Genomic DNA, 7,490 nt, shown 5'->3' on the forward strand with positions numbered 1-7,490 from the left:
ACCCCTTATTTACAACCTCTTCCCCTCCTTTTTTTTTTTTTTTTTTTTTTTTTTTTTTGAGACAGGGTCTCACTATGTAGTTGAGACTGATCTGGAACTCACTATGTAGCCTGGGTAGGTCTCGAACTCACAGTGATCCTCCTGCCTCAGCCTCTTGAGTGCTGCGGTTACAGGCATGTGCCACCACACTGGGCTTCCCCTCCTTATTTACAAAAGCTTTGTAATGTGAGAGTCCTAAAGTATGTTCCAACAAAGCGAACTAAGCAAAGGTCATTATGAATTTTGCTGCATTTATGCAAACAATCAGGCCAAGAAAATGAGATGGGGCTTATTTTGCAATCAGATTAGTCTTGTTAGATTTCGGGCACTATGACAAAATGCCTAAGAAAATCAACTTGAAAGGAGGGAAGGTGGTTTATTTTGACTCATGGTGTCAGATGTTTCAGTCTCTGGTCAGCTAGCTGGCCCTGTTGCCTTTGGTCCTGTGGTGAGGCAGAATGTCATGGTAGGGAGCATGTTTTGCAACAAATCTGCTCAATTCACAGTGGCCAAGAAGTGGGGGGTGGAGACAGACAGACAGACAGAGGGCACACCCTCAGTGACCCACCTTCCTACCACTGGGAGTCACTTACTAAACATTCCATCAACCTCTCAACAGACTAGGGGCAGAGCCCTCAATATCTGGGCTTCTGGGGTACATTAGAGATCCAAAGCATAACACTTACTCTGATAGAAATGGAGGTGGTTCTAGAAAAAAAGATCATTTCCATGGAAAACTGTAGCATACCCTGGGCGTTTTTAGGTTCTATGTGTGATCACTGAGATTTTATTATCCACCTGTGAACAACCCATGAACTGGAACGGGTCCTGCTCAGTTCTTCTAGACTTCTCCCATATCTGGCTACTACTCTCTCAAGTAACGTTTCTAATTTTGTCCTGCTGTTCTGACCTGGCATTACTAAAAACTAAGACTACTCCTCTCCTCAAGGCCTACAAATTGAAGATGGGCAACTTAATATAAAGTAAAGAGAAACCACCACAAAAGAATCAGGTGTAGACTACAACCATCACACCTGCTGTTGTGTGGCCTCCCCTACAGTTTACCAGGACAGCAGATGCTGCCACCAGAGACATCAAACTGCAAACCAGGAAACCTGTCAGATGGTTACCTTCATCCTCACTCCATTACCAACAGATGCTTTCAGCTTTCTGGAGCTCTCTGGACTCAGAAACAGTTAGCATCTTTCTTTTCCTAGGAAGTCCTCTCAGTGAAGTGAGATTCCTCTAACGCTACGTCCCTAACAGCTGGTCTTTAAGGAACAAAGTCCACTCCACAAGACCATGGAACTATAGCATCTCCTCCTTCTCTCCTTTCTTCTCTACCTTTCCTTCCTCCCTTCAACAAGAGGGGAGATGATTGGGTTCTCAGGTTGCCGAAACTTTTGTCAGGGCTCCTGAACCTTCTGTGAGGTTCATCTGTGCCCTATGGGAAATGCAGTTCTACCAAAAGCCCTGTTGGCTTAGTTCAGCCAGAATTTCCGCGTTCCTTCCTCAACACCTGATCACCCTTGATCTCTGACCAGGTCCCTCACCTCTGCCATCTGCCAGGACTCTGACCACCACGGTCTATCTTCAGCAAGAATTCGGTGAGGTCAGGTTAGCCGGAGTCTCCCTTACCTTGACATTTCCTCCTATCATTTTTCAACCACTGACCCTCAGCTATCGAGTTCCCCTTTCCTATGCTGTATTTGGAGTTGAACTTGATCTGCCTCCTTGACTCAAGACCAAATTTCAGAGATCTACAACCATCGAGAAGACCCTGAATAGTCTTCCTTATTATACTTTAACGAGTATTGTTGAATAAATTTTCTTTGACAGTTAATGCTTCATAACAGAAACACTTTTCTTCAGAAGTTATTTAATTGAATAAGATGAATTAAATATCCCTTAAAATTTATTAACAGTTTAAAAGTAGAAGAAATAGTATTTTGATTAAAATTTGTTAAATTGCAAGTGAGAAAACTAGTTTAAAAGGTTATGAGGTCATAGATGAGTAATTTCAAAGTTCAGTCATCTTCCAAAGAGGCAAACTTTAAAAATGATGAATCATTACACTTTAGAGATCATGAAAAGGAAGAAAATTCATTTAAAAACCATCTCTACAGAGTCATAATAAATTTTCTGCTTAAATAATATTACATGTGGTTTACTAGCAATTTGCTTCTGTTAATCTTTTAAAATACTTCTGTTTTTCACTACTGAGACTTGAACCCAGGGAGTGCTGAGCTATATCCTTGGCCCTTTTCACTATTTTGTTTTGAGACAGTGTCTCACTGAGTTGCCCAGGCTGACCTTGAGCTTGTGATCTTCCTGCCTCAGCCTTTAGACTAGCTGGAATTACAGGGATGTGCCACCACACTCAGCTCAGCTCAAACCTTTCAGGCAACTAGTTGATGATTGACTCTAATTTCAAGTTTCAAGTTTTCATTCTTCTAGACACTATTTTAACAAATTAATCATTGTCTACCTTTTACAATGGTGACTGAATTTTACTTTCTTGTTGGTTTGTCTCTAACCAGCCAGCTAATTGGTCAGTTAGATTTTTACAAATGAAGCTCAAAGCATCTGTTTCTATTGTAGCCATTGTACTTTTTTTTTGTATTTATTTTTTTTTCTTTTTATTGAGTTTATTGGTATATTCTAGGTATACAGTACAGTCATATTCATTATTGAGATCTTGTACCTTTACATGACAGGTCTTGGTTCTCATTTTTTCCCCTTGTCCCTGCCCTCCCTTCACTCCCGCCTCCCCTCCCCATTTACAAACACTTTATTTCCATTTTCTCATATTTTTTCTTTTCCCTTATTACCTTTCCCCTACCCTTCACACTTTTCCTACACCTTTAGCCCTTTTCTCCCTATTTCACATTTTTAATGATCTCATTAGGATCTTGTGTACTATTATAGTTTTTCACACCAGAGAAACTATTCAGTGACTTATTTATTTCACTTAGGAGTATATCCTCAAAAGGTATCCATTTTCCTATGAATGAATCTAAGTTCTCATTCATCATGGCTGAGTAGTATTCCATTTTATACAAAAACCACATCTTCTTTATCCAGTTTCCAACTGATGGGCAAGTGGGCTGTTTCCAAGTTTTAGCTATAACAAACTGCTGCTATAAATACAGGTGTGCATATATCACTGTGATATGATTCGTTTAATTATTTTGGAAAGATACCCAGCAGAGGGATGGCTGGGTTAAATGGAACCTCCAGTCCCAGCTCTTTGAGGTGTCTCCATATTGATTTCCATAGTGGGTGCACCAGTCTGCACTCCCACCAACAATGGAGAAGGGTTCCTTTCTCCCCACAACCCAGCCAACATTTGTTATTGTTTGATTTCTTGATAGCAGCCATTCTTTGTGGGGTGAGTTGGAATCTCAGTGTTGTTTTCATCTGCATCTCTTTAATGACCAATGATGTGGAACATTTTTTCATATATTTACTTGCTGCTTTTACTTCTTTGTTTCAGAAATGTCTGTTCATTTCAGATGCCCATTTTTGAATCAGGGCTTTATATTTGGGGGGACTGATTGTTTTGAGTTCTTTATATATTCTAGATAATAGTCCTTTGTCTGTGGAGCAGCTGGTAAAAATTTTTTCCCACATTGTAGATTGTCTCTTAGTTCTGTTGATGGTTTCTTTTGCAGTGTAGAAGCTTTTTAATAAGGTGAGATCCAAGTTGTTGATTCTTTCTGCTAGTTCCCATGCTACTGAGGATTTGTTCATTAAGTCTTTTCCTATACCAATGTCTTCAAGAGTTCTGCCTAACTTATCTTCCAGCAAATTTAGTGTTTCTGCTTTAATATTTAGCTCTTTAATCCACTTGGATTTTAATTTAGTGCATGGTGAAAGATAAGGGTCTAGTTTTGATCTTTGGTAGAATGAGATCCAGTTTTTCCAACACTATTTATTAAAGAGGCTATCTTTCCTCCAGTGAGGATGGTCAGCTCCTTTCTCAAAGATGAAGTAGCTGAGTACATTTGGAGTTATTTTTGTGTCTTCCAGTCTGTTCCACTGATCCTCAGGTCAGTTTCTTTGCCAGTACCATGCTGCTTTTATCACAGTGGCTTTGTCGTATTGTTTCAGATTGGGAATTGTTATACCCTCTGCCACGTATCTGTTGCCTAGGATGGCTTTTGCTACTCTAGGTCTCTTATGGTTCCAAATGAATTTTTGGATTCTTCTTTTTCGTTCTGTGAAATATAGTGTTGGAATTTCAATTGGCAATGCATTGAATCTGTCTAGCAGTTTGGGTAGTATGGCCATTTTCACTATTCTTCATACCCAGGAGCAGGGGATATCTTTCCATTTTCTTATATCCTCTTCACTCTCTTTTTTTGGAGTGCTGTGGTTTTCAGTGTAGAGGTCTTTTGCTTCTTTTGTTAGATTGATTCCTAGATACTTCATTTTTTTTTTGATGCTGTGGTGAAAGGAATTGTTTCCCTAATTTCTCTCTCAGTGAGTCTGTTATTTGTGTACAAGAAGGCTATTGATTTTTAGGTGTTGACCTTGTATCCAGCTACTCTGCTAAAAGTGACTATTAAGTCTAGAAGTCTTTTGGTGGAGTTTTTTGGGTCTTCAATGTAGAGTATCATATTGTCAGCAAATAATGACAGTTTAACTTATTCCTTTCCTATCTTTATTGCTTTAATTTCTTCCTCTTGTCTAATTGCTGTGGCTAATGTTTCCAGAACTATATCGAAGAGGAGTGGTGATAATTGGCATCCTTGTCTTGTTCCTGATTTTAATGTAAAGGTTTTTTTTTTAATTTATTAATTTTATTGAGTTTATTGGTACATTTTAGGGTTACAGTACAGTTACATTCATTGTTGGGCTCATGTACCTCTACATGGCAAGTCTTGATTCTCATTTTTTCCCCTTACCTCTGCCCTCCCTTCACCCCCTCCTCCCCTCTCCATCTACAAACTTAATGTAAAGGTTTTAAGTTTTTGGCCATTTAATATGATGTTGGCTGTTGGTTTTTCATAGATAACCTTTAGTAAGTTGAAATATAGACTATCTATTCCAATTTTTTGTGGGTTTTTATCATGAAAGGGTGTTGAATTTTGTCAAATGCTTTTTCTGCATCTATCGAGAGGATCATGTGGTTTTTTTTGTCCTTGACTTTATTAATATAGTATACTACATTTATTGACTTCTGTATGTTGAACCATCTGTGCATCCCTGGAATAAATACGACTTGGTCAGGATGTATGATCTTCTTGATAATCCTCTGTATTCTGTTCGCTAGTATCTTATTAAGGATTTTTGCATCTATATTCATTAAGGTGATTGGCCTATAGTTCTCTTTTTTAGTTGCATCTTTCCCTGGTTTGGGAATCAAAGTGATACTTGCTTCCAGGAATGAATTTGGAAGTATTGCCTCCCTTTCAATTTCATTGAAAAGTTTGAATAGTAATGGCAATACATTCTCTAAATGTTTTGTAAAATCCTTCAGTGAATCCATCAGGGCCTGGGCTTTTCTTTGTTGGTAAGTTTTTAATTACATTTTCAATTTCACTGATTGTAATTAGGGTGTTTAAAATGTTTTTGTCTTCTTTGTTCAACTTTGGTAATTCATAAGTATCTAGAAATTCATCCATTTCTTCTGTGTTTTCCATTTTGTTAGAGTACAGGTTCTCAAAGTAGGTATTAATGATCCTCTGGATTTCTGTTGGATCTATTGTGAGTTCACCTTTCTCATTCCTGATTGCATGGATCTGAGCCTTTTCTTTACTTTTTTTGATGATACTTAATTTTTAATTGCTCATCACTTAATTGTTGTGGTGGCATTGTGTAAATGACACCAAAATGTCGAATGTGAGTAAATAATAAAAAGAAAAAAAGCAGAAGTAGAGTTTTCTTTTTAAATATCCCCATGTTAATTCATAGCGACAGGTTTTTTTAGGAATACAAACTCATTATATTTATAAGAAGAAAACAAAACAAAACAAGACAAGACAAAATGCAAAAAATAAAATAAAATAAAATAAAAAATCAAATAGATACCAGAAATCTTATGGGCATACAGAGGTAGAGTAAGGGTGATCTTTTAGATTGAGTTCAGAACCAATGCAGAATGTTTGCACTTAGACATTCATGCTTGTTCTTTCAGCAGTCTGAAATATGAAACCCTCTTTCCAAAATAAAAGTGGTATTTAGCAGTACACCTTGAACTCCTGAGCAGTTAAACAGTGCAGTGGGCTCGGGTTCTACTGCACATTGTTACTGGCCTAGATGAGGACAGATGAGAGGAAACATTTGGAATATATATAATTTTTCCAGAATGTCATTGTATTTTTCCAAAGCAAATTTAGCCTCTGACAGATTGGAGTAAAAATAAAATCAAAACAAAGAGAAAATTATAATCAAGAAAATTTAGGGCCTAGGAATTCTTATTTTCATGCAGTGGCCATATTCTTCCACAAGATGGCGTCTCGTGACCGGAGTTGCTGTTGAAAATCCGGAAGAAATTTTTCGGGGAACAGCCTTCCACTTGGCTTTGTAACTGTGATATTCTAGACGCAGGTCAGGGAAGAGCATCAGTCCTCAGCCAGAGATGCCAGTAGATTGCTACTCTGTGTAATTCTTTATCCTCAGTAAACGCACATGGGTAGTGGCTCCTAGGTTAACCCCAGGCAAATCAAGATGTATTGTGAGGTTACTCGCAGGGGAAAGCAGGGGGTGATTGGCATTTCCTGCTCTGTTCCAGAGCCATGGCTCTTAAATGCTAGTGTGCCTCAGGATCACCGGGAGAGGCCGGCAAAGCAGGGACTGCGGGGCCGCGCAGAGGCTCTGATGCAGCAGGTGTAACAGTTCAGGGGTATCAGAGGCAGCTGGACCTGGGACCACACTTGGAGACTCTTGCTCTGTGAACGTTGCTCAGGCCTTGGAGATCCAGGGATCCAGGTGCCCTTGTTCTGCCTACGTCCTCTCAGATGTTGATGCTTTATTTCAAACTAGAAAAACATGCAGCTCTCTTTCAATGCTCTCATTCACTTCTTTACACATAGAACGAAGGAGCCGATTTATTATTTTATTGGAAATTTATTTCTTTCTCTTAATGAATTACTGCTTTCGGTCTTATCTTAAAAACCACTTCTCGGGCCGGGGGTTTAGCTCTGCAAGTGCAGGGACCTGAATTTGATCCCTGGTACCAAAAACAAATCAAAACAGAACAAAACAAAAAAACACTTCTCAGTATCAGAATACTAATACTGTCTCTTGATTTCATTGCTTTCTTATTAATTTTATTTCATATGCTCCTCTCCTTTAACTTATATTTTCTTGTCAGTTTCTTGAGCAATCTTGGTGATTGCAATTAACTTTTTTTCCTCATTGAGTTTATTAGAACATTTAAGGCATAAAGTACAGTTACATTCATCATTGGGATCTTGTACCTTTACATGACAGGTCTTGGTTCT

Source organism: Fukomys damarensis, unplaced genomic scaffold, assembly GCF_012274545.1.
Source record: "Fukomys damarensis isolate Sample0158 unplaced genomic scaffold, DMR_v1.0_HiC HiC_scaffold_5, whole genome shotgun sequence".
NCBI classification, from domain to species: domain Eukaryota; kingdom Metazoa; phylum Chordata; class Mammalia; order Rodentia; family Bathyergidae; genus Fukomys; species Fukomys damarensis.